Genomic DNA, 17451 nt, shown 5'->3' on the forward strand with positions numbered 1-17451 from the left:
TACACAGTTCAACTAAGTTAAGTTAAGTATTGATTAAAGCTGTAATTTTTTACTTTCCACTAATAACTTCTAATTCATTGCAGTTTTTCATAATTTTCTAACGGTAATCATTTTTGTAGTCTAGTGTAGGTACAGTCAAGTGCAAAGATATATTTATGCACTTAACATTAAGGTCGTGTATACATATTTTTATAACTTTGGCCTTGTCATTATCTTTGCTCTTGACTGTTACCTGTGAATTACCCAAAATGTTCAGGTATAAGTGTCCGATCGAACTAGTAAGTATTTACAACCGAAACTGGAACTGAAACCGAATTTCGATTTGTGTTTTTCTTTCGGACGAAAGAGAAATGCATTCATTTTCGCTTTTTTAGGTATTCGATACATTAATACTTTGGTAGCGGTAAAAAAGTGTATCTATTTCTATTATAATAGGTTTAGAATAACTACGTAGCTACCAAATACTTACCTATAAGCAAGTGCAATGACGGCGGGGCTACTCCACGATGTCGATTGTTCCCAAGTTCCCAACGCCGCACGAAAATCTACGATCCTAGTTTCGGTTCTATTTTTGCCAGAATTTCGGCCAAAGCAAAACTAAATCGAAATTACAATTTTACGTTGAAACTTGCCGGAATCGGAACCCAGTGTTCGTGCGGACACTAGTATATATACCTACTTATATACCTAAGCTAACTAGACCGTTGATACCGACCTTAAAACGTAATAACTTACACACAAGACGAGGTTACGTAATTCATTATTATTTGCCTTTCGTTTGTCCACGTTTTTATAGGTTCTCATAAAAATAGACCAATTAAATTATACCTAGGCCTACCTAGGGTGTGTTATGATCTGTATAACAATACTTGATATAATTTCAAAGGATATAACAACATTTGATATAATTTGAAGGGATAGGAGCTTCACAGAACTTTTTTATAAAATAAGCCTAACCTAACCTAACCCAAAGTACATCAAATCGAATTAAGAACAATAGAAATAAGTTTGGTTTTTAAGATAAATTACATTATATCAAAGGAAAATTATATCAATTGTTACATTATATCAGTTGTTGTTATATCCTTCATTACGCACCGCTAGGAGGTACTATGCTAAGTTAACGCAACTTACCCCTGCAATTTACAACTTACGCATTGCATTGAAAGAATTACTTTGTAAGTACTTATGTAAGTCCCATTAGTTTACTGGACGGAATCGTACCTAATCTACATCGAGATAAGCGCGCAATGATTTATTAATTACTTGTAAATGAACTAATTAGTACTCTGACGTTGGTTTTACTGGGATGTTACTTAAAGCTGTACGCGCAATGGAAAACCAGAGGTATTTTTAACCGACTTCAAAAAAGGAGGTTCTTCGTTCCACCGATTACCTCGTCAATTGTGGACCGATTTTCAAAAATCTTTTTTTATTCGAAAGTGTACTCTTCTAAGGTGGTCCCATTGTCACCAAATCAAGATTTGATGACGGGATCCTAGCGAAATCGAGGACAACCCTCAAATTTTATAGGCACACCTATGGCGATTTTGGCATTTTAATACTACTCGTAAGATAAGCATTTACATTCAGAAAGTATCATTTGATGAACTGGACCTGAAGCAGAAGACTGTAGATGGCCAATGGAACTCGTCAACGCTAAGTAATTCTCGCATTAGTAATCATGATTAATATACCTAGATAAGCGACTAAGAAGGAGCTTTAAGTTAATGATTCTTTCGAACTGATCTCATGCTGAAGCTAGGTTCTCTGCGCCTAGTACCTAGTCGAAAAGTTTGAGCCGTAAATTTGTAACAATACACTTGATTTTTGGCATTTTCGAGCGGTGCGATCTAAAAAATCGGTAAGTAATCAACATTTTTCCTCCATTTCAAACGGTGTTATCACGGGTTTGATTTCAAGAACCAGCGCTCAGGACCTACAAATCTGGTTTAAATACTAGATTTACGCGCTAAGATCCAGGAAACTAAGGCTTCGACGCCATCAGCATGCGCATGCGCAAGCGCTGTGGGGACGAATTATTCTAATGCGCACGCGACATGAATACAATAAAGGATCTCCTTGCAAATTATTTTTATAACATGCTAATTCGTCGTAATCTTATTTGATACTTGAACAATACTGCGACTATATGAGATTATGTAAGGTTGTTGCCGTAACCGAGGCTAACTTTAAAATGTATTATACATAATTTGACTGTACGAGAATACATAGGTAATTAACTTACCTTTGTGTTCGACATGTAGGCGTGAAAAAAAGATTGTGATTTTGTTCGCGCAGGAATTAATGAAAATTGACCACATCTTCCATCCTTCGTCGAAACGATAATGACAATATTCCATTCCTTACTTCACCCCTTTAGGGGTTGATTAAAAAACGTGATAGGTAAAATCTATTTTTAATTAATAATGTTTTAACAACAAAACTAAGCGTGATAAGTCCTGGGTGGTGTACATAGGTAATAGTTGAGTGAAAATCACGAAAGCTTAAAACATTACTAAATTTACATAAAGGTATACCAAATTTCAAGTCAATCCGACCACTGAAAGTGCGCCAAATTTAACTTGCAAGATTTGATTACAGACAGACATACAGACAGACAGACAACGGGACAGGTGAAACTAAATAAAAGCTTGTAAAAAAAACTTAGTTTCTCCAACACCCAATTTTATCCCGCGTGGGAAGTATGGACCAAGCCCTATCATTCTGATAAGAGGCCTGTGCCATGCAGTGCTAAGTATGTAATGATGAGGGGTTTGCTTAAAGTAATGGATTTCATAAAATTATATACATATATATACTTGTAGTTAGTTAAATAAATTGTTGAAAACATCTACTAGTAGACAACTAGACACTCATCATGTTGAGTTCATAAAATTGTGAGCAAAAATTTGATCAAAAATATCTGAACACGCTTCTACTCCATTGTACAGGTAATTTTGATCAAATTTTTGCTCACAAGTTTATGAACTCGACTGTACCTAAGTATGGCTAGACCTATAGGTACTATACTCTGTAATTTTTTGTGTATTGTATTGGTCTGCGTTCACCCTGCTACAGATTAACAACTAAAGTAGGTACACTCCTTCTAAATCTAAATTGCATTCATTATATAAGGTACCTACATTGTCTTTTCCTGGCAGACTAACCTCTGAGTACGTAAATAATCAGGAAAACAACAGGCAAACCTAAATTATAAAATGTTACAGGACAATTGGTTACGAGTATAGTGCAGTGATCGGCAATTTATAAATTGTAGTTGTATAATTTAATAAATAAATAAAATGATTAATACAAAGCAATGAGGTCATATTAAAAGTAAAAGGCATCAAATTGGAGTCCACAACCTGATGACACGTCAAAGAAAAGGACAACCGACACAACCGTATGCTTTTCGCAACAGGAACAAAAAGGACATAAGGCATGTTGTGTGTGTGTGTGTGTGTGTGTGTGCTGCTGCTGCTCCAGAGCATATTTTTTTGCCATTTTGACTACATTGTAGTCAACCTGTGGGTCGCGATCCCCAGGGGGGTCGCGAAGCCTCTTTAGGAGGGTTGCGAAGCCTCTATTAGTTGCTGTGCTGGGAAAACTACTTCAGTAAAAAAAAAGTTTAAAAATATATTAAGAAAATGTTAACTAAGTAACAAAATAAAATTCATTAAAAAAACTACGGGTAGGGGGGTCGCGAAATATTTCTTCATAATAAAGGGGACGTGTCATAATAAAGGACTGGACTACTGAACCCTAAGATATCTTTGAAGTTTAGAATAAAATGACAATTGACGGTAATTATAGGCACGGACGCAGAATAATGTGTGTTATCACAATTCGTATCACCGTCACGTAGATATACAGTTAGTCGTCCAGGACTTGTTCTACTGACCTTCAATACACCATTTACCTATAGCAGTGAAGCTAAGAACACCTACATTAAGGGGCTGTTTCACCACTCATTGATAAATTTTGTGACAGTCATCTGGTATGCCGTATACTTAGTTTGTTTTATCCGAATGCACAGAATTACCTATTATTGCATACATTTGAGGGCCAGATTTTTGCCGCTCAGTATATTTTTTCGAAATTCGAATGATTTTAGAAAATAACGTGATACTACGTTTTACTACGAAACTGGTGCTAAAAATTTTAAATAAAAATTTTGATTAAATAAAACATACTGTCATAAAGTTATCCTAACTAAATAATACAAATATGTGAATGTGAGTTGGTTTGTTGCTCTTTCTTTATGGAGGTAGTTGGGAAGGTTTACATTGTGATTGACAAAGTGTAATCCATAAATTGGTAGATGTTCAAAGTGTACAGCGTCAAAGGCGTAAATAAGTACAGTCGAGTTCATAAACTTGTGAGCAAAAATTTGATCAAAAATATCTGAACACGCTTCTACGCCGTTAACAATAGAGCCGTGTTCAGATATTTCTGATCTAATTTTTGCTCACAAGTTTATGAACTCGACTGTACACATAGTACACTTCAAATCAAAAATTGCGATGTAAATTATTACTAGAATGGTCAGCCAAGCTAACCCTATCTTAAATATTTTTTCAAATTAGCAAAATTAATATTCATCCCACATTAATTTATTTTCTTAGTGGTATTGGATGTTATGTGATAACGGTGCAACCGCATGCAGATTGGAATCTCCTCTCTTCTTATAAATTTACGCGGGACTTACCACTAGGGTTCGAATGATACTTTCGATACCGAGTAGGTATCAATACTTTTGATAGCGATACTCGATATTGAATACCTGATACCTTAGTCCGTCAGCAGGGCTACTACGAAACTCGAAATTCGTATCGTACCGTCCCTCTCGCTCTCGTATTACATAGTATAAGTGTCAGAGAGACCGCATGACACGAACTTCGAGTTTCGAGTTTCGTAGTAGCCCTGCAGGTACGTTAAGTAAAGGGCTATAATGGTCCAAATTTTTGCCGGACGCTCAGAAGAGGTTTCAACTTTTTTTTTGCTTCAATAAATACAATTTTCTATTATTGTATTGAATATATTTTTTTTACATATCTCACAAACAAATATTTTATTATAATTATTTTCCATGAAAAAACCTGAGGTTCATGTGCAGTTGAAGCCCCAAATAAATGATCACCGTAACTACTCGATACTGAGTAGTATCGAACTATGCATTTTTCCGGGATAAAAAGTAGCCTATGTCACGCTATGGCCCATAAACTAGCGCTATGCCAAAAATCACGTCGATCCTTCGCTCAGTTTCGACGTGAAAGACGGACAAACATACAAACACACAAACACCACACTTTCGCATTTATAATATTAGTATAGTATGGATATGATATTTATACATTAATATGATAATCTATTTTCGATTGATGTGATTTCAAATACTGAACCCCTATTGTAAGTTCGACATTCTAATACATTTTGACACTACTTAACTGAGTTTAACACTAGATTAAGATAATTTTTGGGGTTCCGTACCTCAAAAGGAAAGAACGGAACCCTTAGGATCACCTCGTTGTCCGTCAGAAGACACTTTTTCTCAGAAACGCGAGGATGTATCCAGTTGAAATTAATTATCAAATTGTGAGCAGTGAAAAGATCAAATTTCCAAGTCAACGTAAAAGCCTGGTTGGTACTGCGGTTGCCCTAGAAATTTGAGAATTTATGGTACTTACCTAGCTTCTACCTAGGTCTTTCTATGTTAGTAGGTAAGCGTAAGCATCTAAAATAACCTCTCACTGCGTACATTTTGCTTAGGAAAAGCGCTCTGCTAACACTGGATAATTTGTACGGAACCCTCGATGCGCGGGTCCGACTCATGCATGACCAGCTTTTTATTTTCATTTACATTCCTGCTGGCAGGCTGAATATAAATATATTTTAACAAATAACCATGTTCGATTATGGTCAATGAAAAACGAACTTTTTTCAGGTTAGGCTAATTATGGTCTATTTGACCATTAATTAATTTTATTGCCTAAATGGTTTCCTTTACTATCGATTGATCATTGATCCTTGAACGCCAATCTACTTGCCAGCGGCGCAGTGACTAACCCATCTACCAAGTATTTATTACTCATAGTTAAGAGAAACACGAGTAAGTTATCATTATAGCATTAGATGGATGTTGGTCTATCAGCTCCATAAGGGGCAAAGCGCGTAGCGTCACGATCGTAGGAAAATTCTTAAGTAATGTAGTTAATTAGATGATTATACTAAACTGCCTTTATCTGCAGCTTCGCGCGCGTCACAGATATAGGTAGATATCTGTGGCACACGTACAGTACAGGCCCAGTAGGTACTAAGAAGTGCTAAATTCGAACTTCGTTTAATGCCGTCCCGCTCACGCTAATATTATTCCATACGAAAGTGAGAGGGCCTCGAATTTCGTAGTAGCGCCCTAGAAGTAGTGTATACTTAATGGTTTACCATCAGGAAAAGTGGAATCTTAGTTGGAACATGACAATTATTGAATTTAATGAGTGACATTTTCATATCCATTAACATGGAACTTTATTATTCAGTGTCAAATGTCAAAATGCAAAATGTGCGGCTGAACTAATGGGTACTGAAACCATTGACATCTAAATATGTACCTTACGGCACTAGACTGGCTGTTTGGAACAAAACGCGCGGCGCATCAATCATCAATATTACTTTGACACAACCCCTGTCACGGACTTCAACAAACTATAGTGAAAGGTTCACTAATCCGCGCTGTGAACAAGTTTTTTTGCGCCGTTTTGATGTAAGAAACATGCAGTCTATACATCGATGTCGATGACTGAAACAAAAATTGAGAGAGCACAATAAATACTAACTTTTCAGATAAATAAAATATGATGGAAAACCATTAAACATGCATTACATTTGACCACTAGGCCTAGCGATTTTTCATAAACAATCAGCAAGGCTACTACGAAACTCGAAACTCGAAGCCGTCCCTCTCGCTCTCGTATTAAATTGTATACCTAAGTACGTGTCAGAGGGACCGCACGACACGAACTTCGAGTTTCGAGCTTCGTAGTAGCCCTGCTGGGATTTCGTAAAAATTCCCGTTTAGATTCTCAAAAATTACATCGTGAATTTTATTAACGTTGCGTACCCACCTACTTAAAAATCCGCGCCCAATCTCATGTGTAATCCTAGCAGTTATAATTTAACGCGCTAAGCTTCCATTTTTGTCCACTGCCTACTTAGTTAAAAATTAAATTTAAAGTTCTGTTTAGTAGCTATACCCGATTTATCCAACATGGTTCTTTGATGTGATTTAAAGGAAACACATTAGTGCTAACAATAGGTCTGTAGGTGTCAAAACTTACTTAATATTCTCTGCATATTTTAGTCGACACTGACGCAGCCCGACCTCTTTTATTATGTTTGTACTTGTTTTTTATCCTCAACTTCTTGGCTCCCGTTGACACTGCAAGGAACATCCGGTATGCAAACTGGGATAATAAGCAGGTAAACGTCATTTTGAATTGATAAGACACACTGCGATGACACTTTATGACCCTGTTGCCACTTGCACTAGGTTTGACAGAAAGGAAATGATGAATGCAAAAGGAATACCGAGCGTGTTAGACAGTATTTTTAATAAATAAGTCTTATGGTTTATGTTTTTGCCAAATAAATGAATACTGAATACTATGACCGTTGTTTGGGATTACTTATCATGTTTTTAAGTAGGTATGTTATCTTAAGGGGATCCCATGCCCCAACGACCTTCGATCTGAATTCCTTAGTTTTCTAATGATTTTTGTAGCTTATTATATTAACAACAACGGCTTTAAGCAATATAGTATCCCATATTAACTTCAAAGTTCATTGTTTTCGAGATATTTGGCATCAAAGTTGAACAATTTTAGGCCAAAAAACTGGTTTTCTGGCCATAACCTTTGTGTTAATTAGTTTCAAATGAAAACCCTCTACCAGTTTTTGGAGACGTCAAAGACAAACCCAAATATGTAGATTTCGTATATGTTAGATCTTTCACATCAATAGAGGTACGAAATACTTAAGCGTTTTTTCAGACAGTGTTTAAAAACATCATATGTACAAAATTAAGTTTTCATTTTTTTTCAAAATCCGGTAGACAAACATGGAGATAAAAGATTGGAGAACTGATAACCGTTTGACTTATAATTCTATCTGTAGTGCAAAAGTAGGAGATACGATTCAAAACTTGTCAAAAATCGATGAAAACCTCGGGTAGCCCCTTAAGGCAAGATGGTGTACCCACCCCACCAAATCGAGTTAGGTATCTGGGCTCTATCTGTCTGATAGATTATGTAACGCGTGGCATGGCAAAATAGATCTTGAGACGAAGATGGAATAAGTACAGGCAGTAAAAAATCCGGCCAAGAGCGTATCGGACACGCCCGAAATAGGGTTCCGTAGCCACTACGAAAAAATTAAGTAATATTTTTCTAAGGATTTTGTATTTTGTACTTAATATTCCAAGTTTAGGTATATTTTATACCTTAGGCTTGTATTTACTCTTAAACTACTAATAATTCTCAAGAAAAGTTAACGTTAACGTTAACGTTTTCAAATTTTTCCACCCACCCGTTGAGATTTTAGAGGGGACGCTCGATTTTAATGAAAATTTGCAATTTAAAGTTGAATATTTTGCAAACAAATCACTGAATCGAAAGATCGTTTTAGCAACCCCCTAATGGCTTTAAAAGACCTATCCAACGATACCCCACACTACAAGATTGGATGAGAAAAAAATCACCCCCATTTTAGGTACCTACGTCTATTTTTAATTTTTTATGGTACCATTTTGTCGGCATAGTTTACATATATTTTCGTGCAAAGTTACAGCTTTCTAGCATTGATAGTTCCTGAGCAAAGCCGCGGACGGACAGACAGTCAGACAGACAGACATGGCGAAACTATAAGGGTTCTGTTTTTGCCATTTTGACTACGGAACCCTAAAAAGCCATATCTTTAATAAACACTATACTTTGACAAGCTTTTTAGGGTTCCGGAGCCAGAATGGCGAAACGGAACCCTTATAGTTTCGCCATGTCTGTCTGTCTGTCTGTCTATCTGGTTTGGTAAGACGATTTTTCAATTCAGTGATTTGTTTGCGAAATATTCAACTTTAAAGTGCAAATTTTCATTAAAATCGAGCGTTTCCCCCCTCCTAAAATCTAAACGGGTGATTAGTAGTTTAAGAGTAAATAGTAAATAGGAAAAATTCGTGTCTAGATTCCTGTCCAGCAGTGGTGTAGGGGTTATAGCACGCAGCACGGAATGCTGAGGACCTGGGTTCGATTCCCAGTACTGGTCTCTTTTTCTGGTTTTTCTGTGCATCCATGTCTCAGTTTGTATTTACGATATGGTTTCACGGGATACCCGTAAAAGTAACAAATTTGGAGTTGAAATAAAAAAATACAAAAAGACTCCAAAAATCAATCATGAGTAGACTTAAAATTTCGCATATGTATATAGTACTTATGTAAATCTGGTGTCAATGCAATAATCTGGCAGTAGTATCCTGGTAGTGCAGTCAGGATCGTCTCGGCAGGACGGAACTCCTCAATGGTTAATGGCATCGACTTGAAATTTGGTACGGAAATGTAGTTTAGATGACAATGCAGTTAGGTATAGTTATACTTTAAACTTATCTTGACTTACTTACTATTTAACTTGACGACCAGATGGCCTAGTGGTTAGAGAACCTGACTACGAAGCTTTAGGTCCCGGGTTCGATTCCTGTGTCGGGGCAGATATTTGTATGAATACGAATGTTTGTTATCGGGTCCTAGGTGTTTAATATGTATTTAAGTATCTTATAATTATATTTATCCGTTGCTTAGTACCCATAACACAAGTTTTGCTAAGCTTACTTTGGGACTAGGTCAATTGGTGTGAATTGTCCCGTGTTTTTTTTACCTATGTACTTATACCTATAGTACGCAAATAAATTCACTTTAAGCCTCAACCTCTTTGAGGAAAATGTATGCTAAAAAATTTCAAACATAAAATTATACAGCGTTCCCCGAATACCTTCTAAATTAAGACTTTCGGTTGATTTGTTTTCACTAACCACTTATAATACAGTAGGAGTTAGGTCTTATTCTACTCTGAATTTCAAAACTTACGAGAAAGGATTTAAGGTTCAACTTTGTCCGATATTCATCGCATTTCATGCAAAATACTAAGAACAGGGTAACCGCAAAAGGTATCCCCCTGGACACAGGAAAATGAATACAATAAACATTAAAATGGTTGGTAATTAGTTGAAAATGTTATTTTACAACTTTAGACGGATGAGCTTTTACAATAGAGTTCAAGGAAAATGATCAACCTTGCTTTCAGCCATAGTCATCATCATCCCAGCCTATATACGTCCCACTGCTGGGCACAGGCCTCCTCTCAGAACAAGAGGGCTTGGGCCATAGTTCCCACGCGGGCCCAGTCCGGATTGGGAACTTCACACGCACCATTGAATTGCTTCGCAGGTTTGTGCAGGTTTCCTCACGATGTTTTCCTTCACCGCAATGCTCGTGGTAAAATTTCAAATGTCAGCCATAGTGTCAACAGGCAAATCATTGCGCGGGACTGCCGCGACACGAGACAGAATGGCTAACTTCCAACGGTGACTATAGATAGATCGATATTTGAATTCTAAATCATCACTCGGAAGTTATAGCTACTTGAAATTTTAGAATTCTCAGCTTAGAATTCAGCTTCGCACGCGTACCTATTAATAAAAATTATCTATAGTTAGTTAAAATTAAAATACGTCCAGAAGTTTTAACGGATCAACAAACATACATTGATTAGCACTTTACAATGTGCTTATAATATATTTATGAAAAAACAAATAAAAACGTTATTCAGTTATAATACAAAACCGAAAGTTAAGACTAATCAATGGATAGTGAAACAGGATAGTGAAAAAATATTACTAAAAGTAAAATGATTATTGTTTTATTTACTCAATTCAATTAGATCTGAGAAGTGAACTACTATGTGAAAATATCTATTATTGGGCTATTATAAAAAAATACCTAACATCGCAGACTAAGCCTTCTGAACCTAACCTAACCGAGTCGGTTTTGCCCTGAACAGGCTAATTCACTCGTTTGATAAAATTATGCGTATTAATTTTATAACATTTTAAGTTATAGTTAATAATGTTATGCATATTTCAATTATGCGGATTCATTTTTATGCTAAATATGCTTCTTAATAATTATGCAAGTTCGCTGTCATGCACAATTATGTTATGCTAAATCTGTTATGCGAATTCATATTAGAAAAAATAATATTATGCGAAATAAGAGGCACCTGATTGGTTGAAACATTGGTCCAAAGTGAGCAGCGCTCACGATTTACCCAATAATTTACGGCTACTGTTTGCTTTAAAATTTGAACCGTGACGCGTCTCTGGCATGCCAACCGTAACAAGATTATCAGCGACAACATAATAACGCTATCAGACAAACAAGCAACCATAACTTGGTGAAAGTAAGCGGCGAGATAAAGAGAATAATGACGTAATGCTTGCTCTGGAGGCGCCGTTGTGGTCTTTATCAGATGTTTGGGCGGTAAACAACCTGGCGGTAGCGAAGGTCGTGCTAACACTGATATGGGGACAGTTTTGATTAAGGAACACTGATTTTTCCTTTTGCAATACTTTAACGCTGGCTGCAGTTTTTTTATGTGTCAAAGTCAAAGTCAAAATATCTTTATTCAATTTATTTATGCTATAACAAGCACTTATGAAAGTCAAAAAAAAATCTACCACCGGTTCACCGGAGGCATATTTTTTTAAACAGATTTACAATATTATTAAATGATATCTATACATCACAAGTATTTTACACATCTTTATTTTTAACACTTTTTTGTGATGTAGGTATATTTTTGACATAATATAATGCTGTAATCGCGATCGAATCCTGTAACAAATGAGTTCAGATCAAGGAATCGCTTTTTTAAATCAAGCACCTCGAAAATCGCTAATGCACTATTAGATTTGAGTTGCACTTAGAGTTAATTTATTTTTATGCTAGATTTATTCATCCGTAATTCAGTGAAAACCTACAAATTCGACGGAGCCCTTCGCGGGGCTCCTGTTTCTAGGCGGTTTGCCCTTCGGGCAGGAGAAGCTACCTAACTAACTTAACCTACCTATTTTATGGTCTGAATTATGGCTGGGTGAATTAACTCTAGGTGCAGTGCAGGTCTAGGTCTACTAGATACACTTCATATTCGGCAGCATAATATTGCCTAAATCCCCGTGGTCCCATCAAGGAACTACGAGAGGGACCATGGGTAACAAGGGGTAAGATGGTTCATTATTCGCAAATGCAGGATCGTCCTCGCTGTAGGTACTCATGCTACGTCCATTCTAGACACCACTTTTAACCAAATCAAACTATGAGTATGACTAGTATGAGCTTTACGGTGAAGGAAAACATCGTGAGGAAACCTGCACAAACCTGCGAAGCAATTCAATGGTATGTGTGAAGTTCCCAATCCGCACTGGGCCCGCGTGGGAACTACTGCCCAAGCCCTCTCATTCTGAGGGGAGGCCTCTGCCCTGCAGTGGGACGTATATAGGCTGGGATGGATGGAAGTAACAAATAAATAAACAAACAAACATGTTTACAAACTTTCGCATTTATTATATTAGTGGCTTACGGTCCTTGCTCTTTGTCACGGTGCCGGTGTCACTCCTTGTATGCCCATTGAGCCCCGGAGGTGACTCCTTGTGCTATAAACATGTGTGGGAGGTCAGCCTAACTACTACCTACATAATCATAACTGGACGACGGACGATGGTTGAAATAAATTGATATCGCATTGCCCGGATGACGGCTGTTTACGACGCTAGATATGTTTGTTACGGGTTGTCGACCGTGATTACCTTAAAGGGTCTCTACCCATAACACCGCATCATACAATGACCGTAATAGCAGGCAGGCAAATAGTAGATTGTACAACAAGGGCATAAAACGAGCCATTTTACCCGAGACGTTCATATAGCCACCCGAGCCGGTACGGCGAGGGTATAATAGACACGTCGAGGGGAAAATGGGTTTAGTGCTCGAGTTTTACACTATGATTTTCACTTCGATGGTGAGGAAAGTTAGTTTTATATAACTTGACGACCAGATGGCCTAGTTGTTAGAGAACCTGACTACGAAGCTTGAGGTCCCGGGTTCGATTCCCGTGTCGAGGCAGATTTTTGTATGAAAAATGCGAATGTTTGTTTTCGGGTCTTGGGTGTTTAATATGTATTTAAGTATTTATCTATCTATCTATATAATAATATTTATCCGTTGCTTAGTGCCCATAACACAAGCTTTGCTAAGCTTACCTACTTTGGGACTAGGTCAATTGGTATGAATTGTCCCGTGATATTTATTTATTTATGTATTATATAAATCTAAAATTATTTAAAAAAATATGGTAACTTCTTTGTTTGCGGCTGTTTACACCTAATTGCCTTGGTCTTAGACGAAGATTTTACGTTATGCACTCTAGAGCATAAAAAGTCATTTTATCCTCCTAACGCCTAAGTCAAATTGTTGATTTATGAACATCAAACTTTATGTCAATTATGATAGAGTTTGATTTAAAATTACAACAAGTCCTTTATAAAGGACTCTGGGCGTTAGGAGGTTATGTCGCCTAGATCCAGCATAAATAAGAACTTTACGAGCATGAGAAGTGAAAAATATATTCTTTGTATTGTAAAGTATTAGACTATGCCCACTAGCACGTTTCCTAACCAACCGTCGCGTGTCAAGTATGCGCTTGACATTTCGTTCCTGACCCGTTCCTATTATGGCCATGGCACGATACGGTGTAGTGGGTAGAGATCTTTAGAGTTCCCGATATTTAGACGTAGTTGTATTATGATCAGTGAATAAAGACGCCATTAACCCGACCACACGCCCGACACCCGACATTGAATGATGTGAAAACCTAGAACCTACTTATTGCAAAATAAATAATCTGTTCAGTAGGTAAAACGATTAATTTATTGAAACCGACGAATACCGAGCGACATTAACATTCTGGTTGTAATGTACACATGACCAATTTTCGAAATCAACTTCACTCAAAAATACTCATCCAAAGTACTTAGTAAATATATGCGAATTAAATAATATACAAAACCTTATCTCCAATTATTTTTAAACTTTTAACAGACTTACATAATTTTATTTTGAGCTTTAGGTACTTTTGTAACAATAAATCCGGATAACTCACGTCTTCGCGCTCGTGCGCGTGTTGCAGCAGCCGCTGAGTCGCGTTGCTCCGAAGACGAAGGGCTACGGATTAGCCCGAAACATGTCGAGCTAAACTCGATTTAAGACGTGAGTTATCCGGGTTTATATTTAATATGAGTGAGTCTCACGGTAGTTTCATGTTCAAAATAAATCCGTAGGTATACCGAAAGCACGAAGCGTCTATAGTCTAGAGTACAACACTCCACAGGGGGTGGAAGTCCGTAGGCGTCTGGTAAGGAATAATTGGCATTGATCACTTTTTTACAATGTGGTCTTATTCCAAAACCATTTCAAGGAATAGGTTTATTAAATAATTTTATAAAATTGTAGTAAAAAAATACTAATTGATCGTGTGAAAAGCCGTGGTGGCCTAGTGGTTTGACCTATCGCCTCTCAAACAGAGGGTCGTGGGTTCAAACCCCGGCTCGCACCTCTGAGTTTTTCCAAATTCATGTGCGGAATTACATTTGAAATTTACCACGAGCTTTGCGGTGAAGGAAAACATCGTGAGGAAACCTGCACAAACCTGCGAAGCAATTCAATGGTGCGTGTGAAGTTCCCAATCCGCACTGGGCCCGCGTGGGAACTATGGCCCAAGCCCTCTTGTTCTGAGAGGAGGCCTGTGCCCAGCAGTGGGACGTATATAGGCTGGGATGATGATGATGATGAAAATTGATCGTGTGTATGTTTGCAAAATAACGTTTGACCTTTGTTTGACTTTCATCGTAAATAAACGTTATATAACTATCCGCCTAGTTCTAACACGCACTGCCAGGTGACAGAAGACACTACGTTTTTTAAATAATTGTGATGGGCAACGAAAAACGTAGTTTTTACCGCCATGGCACCTATGGTTAGCTATAATTCCGGTAACTTCTAAAAAGGGTAAAAAATTAAAAACGCAACTAAAACCAAAATCCTTCAAATAGGTGTCTTAAATTCGGCTATTTTATGAAAAAAAAAGTATAAAAATTAACATTGTTTTTTTGAGACCAATGCCAATTGCCAGATGAGTCGGGCATGCTGCCGAGACCGGCTCGGCGGTATACCTCCCTCGAAAAAAAAAACGGTTTCTACCCACACACTGTAGCCACATACCCTAAGAAGCGTATTGGCACTGTTTTTGACGCACAAGACCGATGACTAACTATTTATGTATTAGCTTAATTGCATATTTTGTAATTATTTCATATACATCGCAATTTTATAACGTTCCAAGAACTTGCACATTGTTTGTTCCTTCAGTTTATTGTTTTGCGGTTAATTGCAGTTTTAATGTTGATGTATTTTTATTAACTAACCACTGCATTATTCTGTTATTAAGTATTACTTGCTGGTTGTGGTACTTGTGGTGAAGGTGAATTAAAATTTCGTAGAAAATATTGCCTTATTTACAAAGCAACTTTCCCTTGCATTTTCTATGTAAGTAGGTATCAAAAAGTTTTTTCCAAACATTTTTTTCTTTGAAAAAAAAATGACGATTGCAAGATTTTTTTATAGTAAGTTACAGCAGTTCATTGTTTGGGCGATCTAGCTTCGCTCAGGCTAAAACTCGAAAACCACCTTTTCCTAGAGATTCGACCAAACTACGAGTAAATCGGAAGTTTCCCTCAGAAATCCCCACAGCAAATTTCTGTGAAACCATTAGAGCTTTTTCCTAGATGCCCGAAATAAATATACGAGAATTGCTCATTTAAAGATAGAATGATTCAGATCGAACAGGGTACAAATTTTTAAAAAACACATCAGTCGAAAATATAATAAGACACGATGGCTCTTTCTCATCTCCATGCAACCTGCAACAGGGCCAATGCAGCATCTGAAGCGGCTGAAAAAGTACAATTGCCCAAATATAAGGGTGTAGGCACCGAAAACGACTTTGTCCCATTCGGTGTTGAGATGAGACCCTTGGTCCGTGGGGTTTTAGCGCTTTAAAACTTTTCAAAGACATTTCCATAAGGTTAGTAGATGTCACAGGGGACCGAAGATCTGGCAGCTTCCTCGGACAAAGAATTAGCTTAGCTATTCAAAGAGAAAACGCTGCCAGCATCTTCGGGACCTTGCCTAAGGGAGTACTTATTATTATTTTTAATTTATGTAAGTATTTTAAGTCTAAGATATTTTTATGTACATAGTTTTAATTTAAAAGTAATAGTATGAAATAAAAATATTAGAATTTGAAAGTTCTGCGAGCAATGTGCCCACCCACTTCAACTTACAATTTTTACAATATAACTTATAATTTACGGAAAGCATTCCTCAAATTTTCCGAAGAATTGTGAAACTGAAGTGGCAGTGGGCGGGGCACATTGCTCGCAGGACTGATGGCTGATGGGGTCAGAAGGTTCTCGAATGGCGTCCGCGGACCGGGAGACGCGGGATCGCGGTAGATGCGGAAAGCACAAGACCGGTCTGAGTGGAGAGCCTTGCGGGAGGTCTATGTCCAGCAATGGACGTCTTTGGATGATGATTCCTCAAATTTTGTAAACTCAACTTTCTTTGGCGTCTGCACTATTATTGAAAAGGATGGAGGAAGGATTATTGTACTGATACCGTGCCGTAGGTACCTGCTTATCGTACCTAATCTACTAAATAAAACCCACTAAAACACATAAATAACATGAGTGCGTATTAATGATGATTAATCGACTCTGGAAGGAAATACCTATAAACAATAACGTTGGTATTCCTCTTCATTACTTCTGTGAATAATAATGGTAAGAATGGTGAGATAATGGTGCCCAGTTTTAAGCTAAGATTGAAACTAAGAAACCCATAATTAAAAACAAAAGTGAGCCGGGTTCTGCCTCGCTTGAGATGCTTGACGTCAACATGACGAAGCGATTGTATCAGTATAATTACAGTTTCCGTCCTTAGTTCGTTATTGTTTGATGCATTCTCACCTTCGACGGAAAAGCACATTTTTTGTCCCGTAAACACGCAAAAAATTCGCAAATAACTCCGCCGGATTGTTGGGATACAACAAAGGTAAACACCATTTTTCGGAGTTTTAACTGATCCGCTGCTGTGCGTGTTTCGAACGCTTCATATAAAGGCTAAATACAGCGTAGGCACATTGCAAGCAGTGTCTGATTAGAACAATATATCAATCAGTTGAAACTAAAATATATGTTCGTAGATGTTCATTTGGTTCCATTATATTTATTAATCA

The sequence above is a fragment of the Choristoneura fumiferana genome, chromosome Z, assembly GCF_025370935.1.
Source record: "Choristoneura fumiferana chromosome Z, NRCan_CFum_1, whole genome shotgun sequence".
In the NCBI taxonomy this organism is placed as follows: domain Eukaryota; kingdom Metazoa; phylum Arthropoda; class Insecta; order Lepidoptera; family Tortricidae; genus Choristoneura; species Choristoneura fumiferana.